Below are 19,620 nucleotides of genomic sequence, written 5' to 3' on the forward strand. Positions count from 1 at the left end.
CTAGGAAACCGACTAGCATATGCTTTAAGTGCTTTCCTTTGCATGCTTTAAAGCTTTGGTAGTATATTTGCCTAGGAATTTACTTTGTTTATTTGTTTCGTTTAGAAGACTTCATTTTCCTACTAGGGAGGCGTGCACAACACACACACTTAACTTTTGTGCCAAAAAAATTGTTTTGTGAGAAAAGTGTGAAAAGGCTTGGTTTTTAAGTGATTCTTAGTAGTCCACCTCCCTTGATAGTTCAATTTGTATACTTAGGCCTTTTCATACCAATCTTGCATCTTGAAAACCTTTTTGTGAAAACCTTTTTATCACTCATTCTTTGTGAAAACCTTTTTACCAACTTTTTGAAAACAAATTTGTGAAAACCTTTTGTTGATCAAAGATGAGTGCTCATTCTAGTGTTGATGGAATCATGCTTTGGAGTGCAAGAGGTGACATACTCAAAGATCCAAGAGGAGTTGGCTAGACATGAAGGTTTGGGCCAGCCAGGGCCCAATGGGCCTTATGGGCCTGGGAAGGCCCAAGTTGAACTTTTCATGGGCCATAGTTTATTATAGCTATTTTCATATGTTTTGTATACATCATGTTAGTATAGGTATCATATATTTTGGTCTTGTATTTTGGACCACATAGAGTAGCATTTTAGGTTTTAGGCTAGTTGGGCCTAGTTTTGGGCTTCATGGGCCTTTGGGCTTTTGGTACCTAATATTGGGCTCATTTTCATTCTTGTAATTTTTCCTTTCCATTGTAGTTGTTGGACCAATGTAATTAGGTCATTAGAATAGGAAACTACAAGGAATACTAAAGTAAGCTAATTAGGTTAACTTAGGTTTCATTTGGAAGCCATTTAAGTTACATTTGAGTCACATGTTTTGCACCTTTGGTGGCTGAACATGTGACCTCAAATTAACCCTAAATGACACTCCAAATTACACTTAGATGCACCTTAGGTACCTGAATTTTCGGAGTAGCACATGGGAGCCAAAATTTGAATTCAAATTTCAAATTTGAATTCAAATTTTGGGCGCCACATGTCATCTTTTGATTTAGGCGCCCAAAGAGTGCAAAACCGTGCTTACTTAAGTGTTCTCTCACATTTTGTATTCACTTTGAACCTTATATGAAATTTGAGAGCCAAGAGCCGAATTTCCTTTTCAAAGTCCTCTAGAGAATTCATCTCAAAAACCTAGGGAGTTCATCTTCTTCCTACTCTTTGAAGTGAGTCTTCCATTGATCTTTGAGCTTGGATGCTTCCATCCAAGGCTTGAACCTTCATCCATCCGTGTTCCTTCATCAATTAAGTTCCATTTCATTCGGTCATATCTACTTGAAGAGGATCCGTGGCTAGGAGGAGCTAAGGAGAAGAACATTCATCACTTCTCACTAACCTCTTCCATCAATTTTGGTATCAAGAGCAAGGTTCTTCAAGGAGATAAGTGCTTCATCTTTTTGTGTCCGAATTTGTGTTGTTCATTGTGTTCTTCTTGTCTTATTTGAGTTTCTATTCGGATCTAAGTGTTTTGAATCAAATTTGTTCCATAGATCCATTGTTGATTGTTCTTGATTTTCTTCCACAATCAATGTTTTAGGAACTATTTGCTTGTGCTTATTTTGAGTTTATTTTGAATCTCTCCATTCCTTGTATGTGTCCATGATTGGACCTCTTGCATTGCATTTAGATTTTGGTTTTGAATCTATGTTTTGTCTTAGAAGTTTGTGTTTAGTCTTTATATGTTGCAAATTCCTTGAATAGCATGTTTAACCTAGTTTTATTTTGAACTTTGTGTCTACATATTGCTCTTGGTTTTGCTTCTCTTTTGCCTACCTATATGTGCTTTTTCTTTTACCTTATTGTGTTCATAATTTGCTATTAGTCCTAGCAAGTTTCTTTAGAGTTAGGTTTCCATTGTGTTCTTAAGTTTTCAAATCACTTTCCATTGAAAATCTTATAAAAATTTTTGACTCAAAATTTCAAGTGCTTAATTCTACTTCTAGTGCACTCTTTTCTTGTGGATTCAATTTTAAAAAAATTAGAGGCTGAAAACAGAGATAAAACAGAGCCTAAAACAAAAGAAAAGACCTAGAGTTCAAAAGAAAAAGAGTTCAAAAGGAATCCAAACCAAAACCTAAAGACTAGTGCACTAGTTTCTCAAATTTACTTGAATTTTGACCTAATTTTTGTCTAACTTGTAGTCACGGTTTCTATAGCTTGGAATCTTAGAAAAATTTGAAACAAAAGGCAAATATACTCTCTGGACTCTTAACTTGAAACTGGAAAAAGAAAGAATTAAAAAAAAAATAGAGAAAGCATTTTAAAGTGAAAAGCCGAGAGGTGTTCATTGATAAAAAATTCATTTGATTCCTTGTTATTGTTTTGACTACTATTGGTTTGTATGGTTTGTTAGATACATCTCATGGTGATGTATCTTCTATTTTTGATCTTGAAGGAAGTTCACACTTATTTGAACTTAACTTGGTTACTTCCCTACAAGACAAACTTAGATTATATGAGTTTTCTAGACTCCTCTTAACACCTTTTTATCATATGTATCTAACAAATTATGCAATACAAAGTTGTTTAGGTAATTTTTTAGTTAAGTTTTGTTTATTTTCCAATACATACCTAGGTCACTACATTGGGTACCTCCAACAAGACATTTTAGTTTTTAGGACTAATGCATTAGTGTGCTATAGTTTTAGTCTTTTTACCTTTTTAGGTTTTAGTTATACACATAGACTTCACCATGGGGAGGATCCTATCTTTCGCATTAGAGAGTCTAGTCCTTTTAATTTAGACAATCTTTTTAGCATTTTTAGGGGAACTACTCTTAGGATACACTTCCTATTTCTATCATATACTATTACCTCTAATGCTTATTTTTATGTTTATGTTGGTCATGATGCCCACCATGAGGAACCTCTTGATTTGAGGTCTAATCCTTTTCAAGAGAGAGGGAATGATGGAATTACACTAAGGCCAAGAAGTCCAAGAGGTGATGTATTGAAGGAGGCAAAAGGAATGAGTTAGTGTTGAAAAAAAACCATAGGAGGAGTGAGCCCACTTTTGGGCCTTAGCTCCTAAGATTTTCTTAGCATAGCATTTATTCCTATTTTGTCCTTGTATTTGATTTCCTATTTTACCCTTGTATTTTGGGGTATTTTAGTCATAATTTATTTTACTTGTATTTCCAATTTTACCCTTGTATTTTGGGGTATCTTAGTCATAGGATTTTATTTTCTTTTGTATTTCCCATTTTACCCTTGTATTATGGGGTGCTTTAGACCATAGAATTTTATTTTTTGGCTAAGGTATTTGATTAGGGTGGGAACAAAAACCTAGACATATTTTTGTGGCTATTGGACCTATTTTTGGTGTTAGAAAGGCTTAGGCCCAAGTGGAGGGCAAAGGTTGCATGGTCTTATCATGCACCTGGATGTAGCCTAACTAAACCCAAAGATTCCATCCTTGGCCACCAAGTTGCATCTAGGGTTAATTTGGGTTTCATTTGGTGTGCATTTGGCACCCTAAATGCAACCCTAGATGCCTCCCACTCCTATAAATACCCTAGGCACCACACCTTGTAAATACTTTGGATATTGAATATACAGAGAGCCTTTTGTGCCTTTATATCTTTCCTTAGTCTCCCTTGGCTAATTCGGCCACCTCCCTCCCATCTCCACCTTGAGAGAAACAACCCTAGAACTTGTAATTTCCAAAGTGATTTCAAGTTGCATAGCCTAGGGTATTTATAGAAGGGAGGGAGAATTTAGGGTTGCATTTGAGAGTGTATTGGCTGAAAATGCAATGCCAAATGCACTTTAAATGAAACCTAAATTAACCCTAGATGCTACTTGGTGGCCAAGGATGGAATCTTTGGATTTGGCTAAGCTACAACTAGGTGCATAGTAAGACCATGCAACCTAGGTGCCCTTTACTTGGGCCTAAGCCTTACCAAGTCCAAAAATAATTCTAAGACTACCAAAAAATATGTCTAGGCCTTTTTCCTAACTCAAATAAAATATCCTAGCTATAAAATAAAATCCTATAATCTAAGGCACCCCATAATACAAGGGTAAAATGGGAAATACAAGTAAAAATACATACCTAGGTCACTACGTTGGGTACCTCCAACAAGACATTTTAGTTTTTAGGACTAATGAATTAGTGTGCTATAGTTTTAGTCTTTTTGCCTTTTTAGGTTTTAGTTATACACTTAGACTTCACCATGGGGAGGATCCTATCTTTCGCATTACAGAGTCTAGTCCTTTTAATTTAGACAATCTTTTTAGCATTTTTAGGGGAACTCCTCTTAGGATACACTTCCTATTTCTATCATATACTATTACCTCTAATGCTTATTTTTATGTTTTTGCTGGTCATGATGCCCACCATGAGGAACCTCTTGATTTGAGGTCAAAACCTTTTCAAGAGAGAGGGAATGATGGAATAACACTAAGGCCAAGAAGTCCAAGAGGTGATGTATTGAAGGAGGCAAAAGGAATGGGTTAGTGTTGAAAAAAAACCATAGGAGGAGTGAGCCCACTTTTGGGCCTTAGCTCCTAAGATTATCTTAGCATAGCATTTATTCCTATTTTGTCCTTGTATTTGATTTCCTATTTTACCCTTGTATTTTGAGGTATTTAATCTTATAATTTATTTTACTTGTATTTCCAATTTTACCCTTGTATTTTGGGGTATCTTAGTCATAGGATTTATTTTATTTTGTATTTCTCATTTTACCCTTGTATTATGGGGTGCTTTAGATCATAGGATTTTATTTTTGGGCTAAGGTATTTGATTAGGGTGGGAACAAAAACCTAGACATATTTTTGTGGCTATTGGACCTATTTTTGGTGTTAGAAAGGCTTAGGCCCAAGTAGAGGGCAAAGGTTGCATAGTCTTATCATGCACCTAGATGTAGCCTAACTAAACCCAAAGATTCCATCCTTGGCCACCAAGTTGCATCTAGGGTTAATTTGGGTTTCATTTGGTGTGCATTTGGCACCCTAAATGCAACCCTAGATGCCTCCCACTCCTATAAATACCCTAGGAACCACACCTTGTAAATACTTTGGATATTGAATATAAAGAGAGCCTTTTGTGCCTTTATATCTTTCCTTAGTCACTCTTGGCTAATTCGTCCACCTCCCTCCCATCTCCACCTTGAGAGAAACAACCCTAGAACTTGTAATTTCCAAAGTGATTACAAGTTGCGTAGCCTAGGGTATTTATAGAAGGGAGGGAGAATTTAGGGTTGCATTTGAGAGTGTATTGGCTGAAAATGCAATGCCAAATGCACTTCAAATGAAACCTAAATTAACCCTAGATGCTACTTGGTGGCCAAGGATGGAATCTTTGGGTTTGGCTAAGCTACAACTAGGTGCATAGTAAGACCATGCAACCTAGGTGCCCTCCACTTGGGCCTAAGCCTTACCAAGTCCAAAAATAATTCTAAGACTACCAAAAAATATGTCTAGGCCTTTTTCCTAACTCAAATAAAATACCCTAGCTATAAAATTAAATCCTATAATCTAAGGCACCCCATAATACAAGGGTAAAATGGGAAATACAAGTAAAAATAAATCCTATGACTAAGATAACCCAAAATACATGGGTAAAATGGGAAAGACAAGTAAATTAAATCTTATTTCTAAGAAATCCAAAATACGAGGGTAAAATTGGAATAAAAATAAATGCTATGCTAATAGAAACTTAGGAGCTAAGGCCCAAAAGTAGGCTCACTCCTCCTATGGTTTTTCAACCCTAACCCATTCCTCTTGCCTCCTTTAATATATCACCTCTTGGTTTTCTTGGCCTTAGTGTTATTCCATCATTTACCCTAAACTTGGCCAACTTGACCTCTTCTAAAAGCAACCTTAGAACAACCTACTCTTAAGGATCCCTTGACCCTTAGGGGGCGTTTGGTAAGAAAGAAGTTTTTTCATACCTAGGAATCATGATTCTTAGGAATTACAAATCCTAAGAATCATGATTCCTAAGAATTGCTTAAATATGTTTGGTTAGTTATAAAGATTCTTGGGAATATTCATAAAGGAATGTTTGAAATTAAAAAATTTTGTGTTTGGTTACACTTCTATAATCCTAGGAATATAAATACTTTTTTATAAAAATATCCTTTATTAAAATAAACTTATTAGATATATTTATTCACTCAAATCTTATTACAAATATGACATTAAACTATTTTTAAAAAGTTGAAAACTTATAGTTAAAATTATTTAAATACATAATTCAACAAAAAAAATAAAAATGCTACATAATAATTAAGAAGGATAGAAATATATATTTCATTTCATTCAAATAAATAAATAAATTAATTAAAAAGGGTTAACAAATATCATTATACTATAAAAACAAAACAGACTTTATTAATATTATTAAAATTGACAAGGTAAAAAAATAATGAAATACAAGTAAGAGAAAGAGAAATAAAGATATGAGAGGGGGGAGAGCAGAAAGAAAAATAAAAGGAGAAAGGGAGAGAGAGAAATAATAGGAGAAATGGAGAAAGAAAGAGAGGGAGAGTGATGGAAAGGGAGAAAGAAAGAGAGGGGCAATGAAAGCTAGATAGAGGGAGAAAGAGAAATAAAAGGGGAGAAAGAGAGAGAGAGAGAAAGAAAGAGAGAGTAAGAGAGGGGGAGTGAGAGTGGGAGAAATAAAAAGAAATAGAAGGAAAGAGAGAGAAAAAAAGAAGATTTTATGTTTTAAAAAGGATATTGTGATCTTTTTTATATTCTTTAAACTTTCCCCCTAGCTCGAAAAAGTTAGATTCCCATCCCCTCCCATGGGAATGATTATGTGGGAAAGCACCATAAAAATGGTTTCTGTACTATCCGTACCGCGTAACCGAGCTCCAAGCTCGGCACCACAACGCAAGCCGACCTCGGACGCGCACCGCATGGCATCAGCTCGGCATTTAAGTGAATCATAACTGATTCTCGAGGATCTCGCCCTAGACGAGGTCCGTTATCTAATCATATTACATCTTATCTCAGGCCCAAGGCCCAAAGCAACCCTAATACACACTAAGGTACGTGCATTACTTATACGAGATTCATACTCCCACAAACACTAACTTTAGCATCAGACTCTCTTTTGCAGGTACCACCCCCATCTTGGAGCACCAGCGTACCCGTAAAGAAGGCTCATCGATCTTACCTGGCGGATTAGCTCTACAGCAGATTTTCGGTAAGAACATTTGGCGCCCACCGTGGGGCCGATCAAGACAGCTCTCATCGGCCACGCTTATGGTTTGCACCAGAAGCCATAGCAGACGCGCAACAGAAGACGTAGATCATACGACTACCATGGACAGTGAAGCGGCAATAAGGAGGCTGATTGATCAGGTCGAGCAGATGCGGCAGCAACACGCCGCCGACCTACAAAACATGCGTGCCCAGCACGACACTGATCTAGCGGCAATGCACACCGCTAATGAAGCCAACCTGGCAGCGCTGCGCGCCGAGAACGAGCGCATCCGCGCCCAACTCCCTCGACGTCCCTCTGATCATCCTCCTCATGTGAGCAGCCACCACGAGGAAGAAGAACATTCAGTCTCTCAACCTCGGACCGCAACCAAGACACCAACTCAGTGGCCGGCCACGCATCGGTCTCACGCACCGACATATAGGTTAGCCCATGAAATCAGCAAGGCCCCTACTCATGTCGCAGGAGAACCGGCAACCTTCCGCCGCCACCCTTTTGTGGATGGCATTATGGAGACAGCACTCCCTCACAGGTGGAAGCCTCTCCACCTCGACCGCTACGACGACACGATAGACCCGGATGAGCACATCGACCTGTACACAACACAGGTAAATCTCTACACCAACAACGATGCTATCTTGTGTAGGATTTTTCCAACCTCACTTAAAGGGGCCGCGCTCAACTGGTACACACAACTACCTGCTCAATCCATCGACATCTTCAATACCCTAGTCAGGAGGTTCACCGCGCAATATGCGACGAGCCGACCTCACCATGTCACCTCAGCCGCCCTGGCCAGTCTCAGGCAAAGTGACGATGAACCGCTCTAGGCATTTATGGAACGATTCGCCGCCACCTCGATCAAAATCAGGAACCTGAATCCCGAGGTCGCCCTACACGCCATGCTCATGGCACTCAAGCCCGGGCCATTCGTCGACAGCCTATGTCGTGAGTCTCCCCGCGACATGGACGAGCTCCGCGCCCCCGCTGCAGGTTACATCCAGATGGAGGAGCACTCCGCCTTCCGCGACCAGGTTCGCGAAAAAGGACCAGCAAAGCCAGAGCAGGGGCACAACGATAAGGTTAAAGTCAACAATGATAGCCAGTTCAAGAAGTCGGCTAGGGCAAACAGAGGGGGGAGATATGACTTGTACACTCCCCTGAACGCACCCAGAGTCCACATCCTGGAAGAAGCTAGCAATAACAACTTACACGCCCTTCCACCACCAGGTCACACTCCAAACAGCGTCGACAAGTCCAAACACTGTCGGTACCACAGGAACCACGGTCACACCACGGAGGAATGTCGCACGCTCCGGGACCGTATCGAAGAGCTCATACAGGCAGGCCATCTCGGCCAATACATCCAGCGGCAACAAGGTCACCGAGGAGGGCATGGCGGCCGAGGACGTGGCAGAGGTCGAGGTTCGGGAGCCCGCACGGATCAACCCTCCGGCTCCCAAAAAAATGTCGGTGGCACAATGCAAGCCGAGGTAAGCTAGGAGACAGGGTCAGCCCCCTTACGGGGAGTGATTAACACAATTACAGGCAATTTCGCTGGGGGAGGCGCCAGCAACTCGGCCTGAAAAAGGCACCTGCAGAATGTCAACTGCATCCACTCTACCACCTCGGCCTCGCACCAAATCTCACCGCCGATCTCTTTCTCTGACGAGGACTACGTGGGTATCAGCCCTAACCAAGATGATCCCATGGTTATCATGGTAGAGGTCGCCAACTGGGAGGTACAGAAGACACTCATTGACCAAGGAAGTTCGGCCGACGTCCTGTACTGGCCAACGTTCCTTAGGCTAGACGTTCCCCATTCTCTCATCCAGCCGCACACGGAGCCCTTAGTTGGCTTCGCAGGAGAGCGAGTTCACACTCGCGGGTACATAGACCTACTGACAACCTTCGGGGTACCCCCGAATACAAGGAGAATCATGGTTCGATACCTCCTCGTGGAGGCCAACACCTCCTATAACATCATCATCGGGAGGCCAACCTTGAATCAGCTCGGAGCGGTGGTGTCCACCCCACACCTCACCATGAAGTTCCCAGGGAATGACGGCAAGATCATCTCCGTCAAGGCAAATCAGAAGACAGCTCGGCAGTGTTACGCCGAGAGCCTGAAGATCTCCTCAACCGGAGCAAGGGGGTCCCCCCACCATAGCTCATTAGGTTCTATTTCTCCTTTCTGTATAAACAAAATTGTGCACTCTTTTCTCGCCTCAGTCCTTGACTGAGAGGATTTTTAACGAGGCACACAAAAACGATCAATAAAATTACTCATTTTGCTGAATCTATTCTCTTATTTATTGTTTTTACAAAAAAAACAAAATCGAACCAATCTCTTTCGCCCTTACCAAGTTCGAGTACGAACCTTAATACTCCGAACTGAGGTCGAGTCCGAACCCCGTTAAAATTATGAGGTCGAATACGAACCTCAACACTCAAAAATAAGGTCGAGTACGAACCTCAACACTTTTATCCGAGGTCGAGTTCGGACCTCGGTAAAATTACAAGGTCGAGTACGAACCTTAACACTCTTATCCGAGGTCAAGTTCGGACCTTGGTGGAATGCACAAATTTATTTTACTCCAAAACGAGGTCGAGTACGAACCTCGACAAAATTCGTTTTACTCCAAAACGAGGTCGAGTACGAACCTCGGAAAAATTCGTTCTACTCCAAAACGAGGTCGAGTACGAACCTCGGCAAAATTCGTTCTACTCCAAAACGAGGTCGAGTACGAACCTAGGCAAAATTCGTTTTACTCCAAAACGAGGTCGAGTACGAACCTCGGCAAAATTCGTTCTACTCCAAAACGAGGTCGAGTACGAAACTAGGCAAAATTCGTTTTACTCCAAAACGAGGTCGAGTACGAACCTCGGCAAAATTCGTTCTACTCCAAAACGAGGTCGAGTACGAACCTCGGCAAAATTCGTTCTACTCCAAAACGAGGTCGAGTACGAACCTCGGCAAAATTTATTTTACTCCAAAATGAGGTCGAGTACGAACCTCGGCAATATCGTTCTACTCCAAAACGAGGTCGAGTACGAACCTCGGCAAAATTTATTTTACTCCAAAATGAGGTCGAGTACGAACCTCGGCAATATCGTTCTACTCCAAAACGAGGTCGAGTACAAACCTCGGAAAAATTCGTTTTACTCCAAAACGAGGTCGAGTACGTGTAGACCCCTAAAATTTTCCGGGTCGGAAATAAGACTCAAAGACTCTCGAAGACCGAAGGAAAGTCAGCCGAAAGGACTCCTGGAAGACCCTAGGATGATTCTTTGTAGGTCTAGAAGGCTTAGAGTAGCTTAGAGTAAGGGTGTGCGAGGATTGGAACTCAATACGGCCGTACTGAAGTTTTTGAACTTCAGTACGGCTGTACCAAATTCAATACGGCCGTACTATAGTTCAAAAACCCAGTACGGGCCGTATTGACCTCCCAGGCCGTGTTGCGCCTCAATCCTATAAATAGGACGTCATTTGCACGTCATTCCACACTTTTTTCCACACTTCTGGACCCTCGTGCTGAGTATTCTTGGGTTTTTGAGCTATTCTCTGCCCTAGAAGTCTCTCCGAGAGCCAATCCGACGAAGTTCTTGAGTCATAAGCCATTAGCTTGAGACTCGAACAAGTCGAAGGGAAATCTCTTTGATTTTCGTAGTAAAAATTATCTTTAGGGAAAGGAGCGAGCGGACGTGTAGTGGGAAGGAGCGCCAAAAAGCCTCCTAAACTTCGTTTTGAATATATAAAAGCCCGCTTCGAAGGTTTCTTTCCAAATCCCTTCTTTTACCGCTTTTATTTATTGCCTTTTGATTGTTGCATTGCATGTTTAGAGTTTTCATCATGTAAATATTTTACTCATGATCGTTTCTAATAAATGGGGGTAATTTAGTAACTTTACACTATTATTTATGAAATAATCCGTCATAGGGAACCCGAAAGGGGCGTTGTGGGGTGCTAACACCTTCCCCGCACGTAATCGACTCCCTTACCCAACTCTGGTTGTGATGGCCAAGTTGATTTGTGAAAATCAATTGCCTTATATCTTTTTCCAATGTTTTGAGTAAAACATTGGTGGCGACTCCAAGAACCCCTTTTTGCGAAAACCACTAATCCATGGAGGGTCCCGCTTGGGATTAACATGGATTGGTGAGAATCATTTAACAAAATTGTTAGTTCGATGAGGTCTCAGTTTGAGAATAAGTCGTCCTAACAATTCATCATCTTTCAAAACAAAAAAAGAGTCCAACCATCGTCGCGAATGCCAAGGTCTGTTTCGGCGGGTGGCGACAGATGGCGACTCCGCTGGGGAAGCCTCGAGAGTCAGTCCCATTTAGTGATGGATTATTTCTAAAATGATAATTCAAAATTACTTCATTACCCCTCGCTTGTATGATAATATGTTTTATCTAATTGGCTTTAATAACTGTTGAATGTTTAAAATTTTCGCAATTGTTTGAAATACAAATTGCACACGAACCTTTGCACACAACAGTTCCCTCTATACCCGGGGGCGTGAGTGGAAAGCCATAGGGAGTGGATGCTAGTACGGCCGGTTGTCGAATGGGTCTATAGGTGCCCGTAGACCGTTGTCGGAAAGCATCACTCAAGGTGAAAACCATGAACTCGAGTCCGACAGTGCGTTGGAGCTTTCCATCGACTTACGACGAGAGGGATTGGGTCCCTATAATGGGGGCACCTTGGGGGCCTTAGACCGGTGAGAACAGTTAGAACCTCCTTGAATATGCACTTTTCTGCAGGATACCCCTACCTCGTGATTCGCTCGTGACTGTTCGTGGATGAGTGAATTGTTTGTGCATTGTTTATGTGACATTGTTTGAGCATACATTGCATTCTTTAAACATACAACATTCCCTTTTAAAATAAGAATAAATAGGAATAAGAATCTTCCATTACATGGTGTTAACATCTACCTTCATCACATTCATATAGGTAGTTTCCCTTTTCACCCAAAAAAATACAAAAAACAAAATACCCGAAAAAAGATATTTATCCAAACCAAGCAATATCATGCATCATCTTAGGAGCATCCCGAAAACATGATAATGTTTAGTTGAATAAACACAATGCATGCATATTCAACGCCATCATCTCATACCATGCATTCTTATCAAAGATCATGGAGGGATCTAGGGGAGTGCATTGCATACATCTCTCCTAGTAATTCATTAATAACATTAAAAAGAAAGGATTAATCGATGCGTATGTTCAGAATGGATCGCACGCCGTTTGTTATTAAGTGTAAGCCAACAACCGCGCCAAGCGAACGCACATCAACTCCGTTGTTGGTAATCAAGACGAATAAAGGGGAAGGTCCGACACCGTTAAGGATCACTGCTCCAAGACCTTTTCCCTACGAATCGAATAAGGCTGTGCCATGGATATACGACATCCATTCTTCTGCCGACAACGATATCTCTAACATCGCTGGACTTGGGGGCATGACTAGGAGTGGCAGGATCTACACTCCCGAAGATCTTCATGATAAAGCTCCCAAGAATAAAGGAAAAGAAAAAGAAAAAGAGAAAATCGAGGAAAATAAAGAATCCGAGGAGGAGACTGATGAGCTGTTAAAATATATTCGACAGAGCGAGTACTCCATCGTGGATCAACTTCATAGGACGCCAGCAAAGATTACTCTGTTGTCGTTGATCCTATGCTCCGAACCGCATCGGCAAGCTCTGTTGAAAGTCTTGAACGAGGCATACGTGTCGCACACTATCTCCCAAGACAAGTTTGAGGGGATTGTTAGTCACATCACGGCTAATGATCACCTCACTTTCACCGATGAAGAAATCCCCGCTGAGGGACCGAACCACAACAAGCCCTTGCACATCTCTGTAAAGTGCAAGGAATATCACATCGCTAAAGTCTTGGTGGATAATGGATCTTCCCTGAACGTGATGCCAAAAAGAACGCTTGATCAAGTGGCAATCAAGGGAATCCAAATGCGCCCGAGCAACATGATCGTCCGAGCTTTCAACGGTTCTAAAAGAGAAGTGGTGGGAGAAATTAATCTTCCAATCCAAATTGGACCCAATCTTCAATGTCGAATTTCAAGTGATGGACATTACTCCTACATACAGCTGTCTCCTCGGCCGACCTTGGATTCATGATGCGAAAGCTGTTCCCTCTACGCTCCACCAGAAAGTCAAATTCATAGTGGGTGACAAGCTGGTGACCGTACAAGCTGAAGATGACATACTCATCAGCAAGCCATCTGCCATACCTTACGTGGATGCAGCAGAGGAAGCTCTAGAGACCGCCTTCCAAGCATTGGAGATCGCCAATGTCGAAACGTTTCCCCGAGAAATGAAGAAGGTAGCCTACATGCTCACCAAGAACGGATACTTGCCTGGACAAGGACTTGGCAAGGATTCCCAAGGAATTCCCGAGCTACCCATTATTAAGGATAATCCGGGGAAACAAGGGTTAGGATACAACCCTAATAAAGATCAAAGGACGAAGAGGAACCAAGATCCTTCTCGACGTTCTTTAAGCCAGATCTTTAGGAAGGCCGATTCATAAGCGTCAAGGCCGGTCGTCGTCATCAAGTGCTCTTCTCCTTCCGATAGGGATGTATAAACCTGATGACTGTTAGAGATTACTCCTCGGGGACAGCCCGACCCCCGAGCCTCGATAGGGCACATGTTTCCGCTATAATTATAATAAAATCGTTTTTAATTATTTCTTATTGCTTCTTTTCTTGCTTGCAATAAATTTCTAGACCACATTATTTTAACCCTGTTTGAATAAGCATGAATGAGGTTAAAATTGTCTTAATAACAATAAACCCGCATCATTTTTATGTGGAAGTGTGTATGACAACTTGGAGCACCATTCCTTGGCCTCGACAAGTGCCATCATGGATAAAAAAGAAATCCTTTAAAAACAAAAATCATAAAAACAAAAAAGCTCGGCAGGAAACCCAAAAAGGGGGCTGCGCAAAAATAAGAGCAAAGAACCCGCTAGGAATCCCACGAAAGGGTGACCTAGGCAAAAATTAGGGTTGCAAAAATGAACAAAAACAAAGGTCCGCTGAGACGCCACAAAGGGGTGTTTTAGGCAAAAATAAGGACTATCAAAAAGCAAAAGAGATCCATGATGGTACCATGAGCTGAATTCAAAAAGAAAGGTTCAAGGGAAACTATCTAAGTTGTCGAATCACAACGTCAATAAAAAGACTTTCTTAACTTCATAAGTGTTTAATCAAACAAGCCTGAACACATGAGCCTACCTTGGCCAGCCATTCTTACAAAAACCGTTTTCAAAACAATAATAATCCCCTCTAAAACACAAACTTTCGAATAAAGATATCTTTCCTTTCTTTTCTCTTGTCCCAAACGATTTTAGAATAATCTAGTGGAAACATGGAGATATAGTGGTCAATAGGAAGGTTAATACGTCTTCTAAAGGAAGGGAATGATCACTGGGTTGATGACACCAATCTCGATATAACACGCTGTCGCCACCGGCCCGAAACGGGCTTTCGGCATTCGCGAAGGATGGTTGGACTCTTTTATTTGTTTAAAAATATGGATTGCTAGAATGACTTATTCTCAAACTGAGACCTTGTCAAACGAGCAATTTTATTAAAAGGCTCACCAATCCATGTTAATCCCAAGCGGGACCCTCCATGGATTAGCGGTTTTCATAAAAAGGAAGGGTTCATGGAGTCGCCACCAATGTTTTACTCAAAACATTGGAAAAAGAAGTTTAAGGCAATCGATTCAAAAATCGACTTCGGCCATTACAACCAGAGTCGGGTAAGGGAGTCGGTTACGCGTGGGGAAGGTGTTAGCACCCCACAGCGCCCCTTTCGGGTTCCCTATGACAGATTATTTAACAATTATAGTGCAAAATTACTAAATTACCCCTATTTATTCTAAGCAATTATAAATTAACTATCTACATGATGACAGTTTAAATATGTACACACAGAAAGCGGTAAAAGAAGGGACTTTAAAGAGATAAACCTTTGAAGCGTGCTTTCTTATATATCTTGACAGAAATTGGGAAGCGTTTTGGCGTTCCCTCCCTCTACAAGATCGCTCGCTCCCTTCTATAAAATTTTAACTATGGAAATCCAGAGGATTTCCCTTCGACTAGGTTCGAGACTCAAGCAAATGGCTCGTGACTCAAGAACTTCGTCGGATCAACTCTCCGAGTGATTTCTAGGCAGAGCACTGCTCAAAAAAAACCCAGAATACTCAAGAAGAGGGTTAAAACTGTGTGTAAAAGTGTGAAATGACGTCCCATTGACGTCATATTTATAGGGATGAGGCTCAATACGGTTTATGAGGGTCAATACGGTCCGTAATGAAGTTTTGAACTACAATACGGCCGTATTGAATTCAATACGGCCGTATTGAAGTTCAAAAACCTCAATACGGCCGTATTGAAGTTCAGTGCAGCCGTATTGAGTTCAAAAACCTCAATACGGCCGTATTGAAGTTCAGTGCAGCCGTATTGAGTTCAATGCAGCCGTATTGAAGCTCAGAAACTTCAATACGGCCGTATTGAACTTCTGGGAGGCCGTATTGGGCTTCATTCCCTCCACTTTCTTATTTTTTGCTACTCTAAGACCTCTAAACCTACTGATTGTCATCCTAGGGTCTTCCAGGGTCTTCCAGGAGTCCTTCCGGGTGACTTTCCTTTGATCTTCGAGAGTCTTCGAGTCTTATTTCCGACCCGGACAATTTTAGGGGTCTATAGCTGCCCCCCCTTTACTTAGTCGGACGACCTTTTGGTGTACCGGCTGACAAGTAAAGGAGTTGACCCAATTGTCCGGGTGATGTGCCAACCTTCTGACTTGTAGCGTCTTCCGGTGGAAAATTGTTGAGTAGCCTCTCCAGGTTGTTGCATACCTCGGCGCTTCTGACAACCTCGGTAGCTAAGTTTACCCTCTCCAGGGTCAACTTCACTCGACGCCCGAGCCGGAAGTTGAACAGCAACGTGCCTCTGACGACGCTGATGGTTGAGTACCGCCTCTCCAGGCCTAGCCTCACTCGACGCCCGAGCCGGAAGCTAGACACCAGTGTTAACATTACCGATGATTGAGTACTGCCTCTCCAGGCTCTGCTTCGGTTGTTTCTGACGACCTAGGCAGCTAAGTTTACCCTCTCCAGGGTCAACTTCACTCGATGCCCGAGCTGGAAGTTGAACACCAACGTGCCTCTGACGACGCTGATGGTTGAGTACCGCCTCTCCAGGCCTAGCCTCACTCGACGCCCGAGCCGGAAGCTAGACACCAGTGTTAACATCACTGATGATTGAGTACCGCCTCTCCAGGCTCTGCTTCGGTTGTTTCTGACGACCTAGGCAGCTAAGTTTACCCTCTCCAGGGTCAACTTCACTCGACGCCCGAGCCGGAAGTTGAACACCAACGTGCCTTTGACGACGCTGATGGTTGAGTACCGCCTCTCCAGGCCCTGCCTCTCAACATGAGGTAGTTGAGTATCGCCTCTCCAGGCCCTGCCTCTTAACATTCGGCAGTTGAGTATCGCCTCTCCAGGCCCTGCCTCTTAACATTCGGCAGTGTGAGTTTACCCTCTCCAGGGTCTGCGTCTTAACATTCGGCAGTTGAGTTTACCCTCTCCAGGGTCTGCGTCTTAACATTCGGCAGTTGAGTTTACCCTCTCCAGGGTCTGCGTCTTAACATTCGGCAGTTGAGTTTACCCTCTCCAGGGTCTGCGTCTTAACATTCGGCAGTTGAGTTTACCCTCTCCAGGGTCTGCGTCTTAACATTCGGCAGTTGAGTTTACCCTCTCCAGGGTCTGCGTCTTAACATTCGGCAGTTGAGTTTACCCTCTCCAGGGTCTGCGTCTTAACATTCGGCAGTTGAGTTTACCCTCTCCAGGGTCTGCGTCTTAACATTCGGCAGTTGAGTTTACCCTCTCCAGGGTCTGCGTCTTAACATTCGGCAGTTGAGTTTACCCTCTCCAGGGTCTGCGTCTTAACATTCGGCAGTTGAGTTTACCCTCTCCAGGGTCTGCGTCTTAACATTCGGCAGTTGAGTTTACCCTCTCCAGGGTCTGCGTCTTAACATTCGGCAGTTGAGTTTACCCTCTCCAGGGTCTGCGTCTTAACATTCGGCAGTTGAGTTTACCCTCTCCAGGGTCTGCGTCTTAACATTCGGCAGTTGAGTTTGCCCTCTCCAGGGTCTGCGTCTTAACATCGGCAGGTGAGTTTACCCTCTCCAGGGACTGCGTCTTAACATCGGCAGCTGAGTTTGCCCTCTCCAGGGACTGCGTCCGTGTCTTCTGATCACTTCGGCAATGCGAGTTTACCCTCTCCAGGGATTGCGTCCGTGTCTTCTGATCACTTCGGCAATGCGAGTTTACCCTCTCCAGGGATTTGAGATGATTTTTGTCTCCACAGTCCACTATGCTGCTTCGACAGTTTTTTCTGATTTTGTGCCGCTGAGGGCTGGATAACGCAGGGATCCGTCTAGGGGATGTGCAGTCATTCATAGGTTCCTGTGCCCCAACTTGCATTGCATTGTTGGTACCCACGGGGAATTTCTGAATCCTTGGGGTGTGGACACAGATGCTCTCTCTTTGAGTTGAGCGATGCCTTATGTTTGGCTGACGTCCTTTGACGTTGGTGGAGTATCCCGGTTGTCCTTATTCGGGCGACTCTTTTTGTTTTCCTGGTTTTGTTGCCTCTGTGTAGGCTATTATCCGCTAGGGAATTCTGTCATTCATTTCTTGACTGGCCTCTTCTGTTAGGCAGATAATCTTGATGTTCGGTGCTTGGCTGGATGCCGCATTCCGCTTGGGGAATATTTATTGAGATTTTTTTATTTTTTCTCCTTTTGTAGGGATGCCTCTTGAGTAGGCGATTGGGGATTTGGGGACCTTGTGTATCCCAGAGTATTATTTAGGAAGCCTCTGCAGGCTTAGTCTCACTCATCGCTTGAGTTGGAAAGCTACCTTCCACTGAGGAAGTCTAAGTCCTTTGACTAGATATACTGCTTGGGTGATCGTGCTTCCATTGGGAATTTTGTCGATCTTGCTTTGATAGCTTTCACTGGGGAATTTGGCCCGTGAGTGGAAGCTGAGATATCTCTGGGGAGTATTATTTCGGCGAGCCTCTCCAGGCTCAATTATTCTGATAGAGTATTATTTAGGCGAGCCTCTCCAGGCTCAGTTATTCTGAGAGAGTATTATTTCGGCGAGCCTCTCCAGGCTCAATTATTCTGTACGATGAGTTGCTTTTCTTGTTCAGCCTAAGAATGCAAGCTGAGATGTCCTTTGGTGAGTATTATTTTGGCAAGCCTCTCCAGGCTCAGTTTTGTTGGATTTTTCTGTATTTTGCCTTTTTGTTGGCTTTTTCTGTGTTTTTGCCTTTTCTGCTGGTTTCGGCTTTTTCTGTATTTTTTTTGCTGATTTTGGCTTTTTCTGTATTTTTGCCTTTTTGTTGGTTTTGGCTTTTTCTGTACAGAAATGTCTCTGAGGAGTATTATTTTGGCGAGCCTCTCCAGGCTCAATTATTCTGAGAGAGTATTATTTCGGCGAGCCTCTCCAGGCTCAATTATTCTGAGAGTATTATTTCGGCGAGCCTCTCCAGGCTCAATTATTCTGAGAGTATTATTTCGGCGAGCCTCTCCAAGCTCAATTATTCTGTATGATGCTGTTGATTTTCTGAATTTCTTCATTTTGTTTGCTGCTGTCATACACAAGCAATTTTTCCTATTTTCTATTTTATGTAATTGCCTCATGGTAAGGTCTTTAAATGTGCAACTAATGTGTGTGATGCACGCGATGCAAGTTTTTATTTTTGTTCTTTTATTTAGAAAAGTGAATGGCTCTCCCTATCCTCTTCTTCTTTGGAGGAGTTTCTGTCATCGACGCGAGGGAGGATTTTTGTGAGCCTTTTATGCAGAAGATTATGGATTTTATAGGAACCCCTCCAATTTCCTTTATTGACCGATTATTAAGGAATTTCATACAATTTTTTAGAAATACCAATTTAGAGGCATAATCACATGGTCAAGAGAGGAAAGAAATGAATAGATATTTTATTAATATTCACAAGTGTTTTTACAGAAAGATATACAGAAGGAATTTCTGAAGAATGGCTGGCCAGGGTAGGCTATATACATTTTTGGCTTAAACAATTATATCTGTAATTGTCGCTCTTCCCGTTCCCTTAATCGCTTCGGGTGAGATGCCTGAGCCAGGAGTGTAGATGCTGCAAGACGCTCGCTTCTAGAAGATAATCACTTGAACCGCCTTTCGGTTTTCGATTCAAGTGACCGTTGCTTGCTTATCTTATACATCTTATTCTTTTGCCCCTAACTTTTGCCTAGGACGTGTCCTAGCGGGGATAATTTTGCCTTTATTTTGCCTAGTAC

This window comes from Cajanus cajan, chromosome 1 (assembly GCF_000230855.2).
Source record: "Cajanus cajan strain Asha chromosome 1, NIPB_CcT2T_4, whole genome shotgun sequence".
In the NCBI taxonomy this organism is placed as follows: domain Eukaryota; kingdom Viridiplantae; phylum Streptophyta; class Magnoliopsida; order Fabales; family Fabaceae; genus Cajanus; species Cajanus cajan.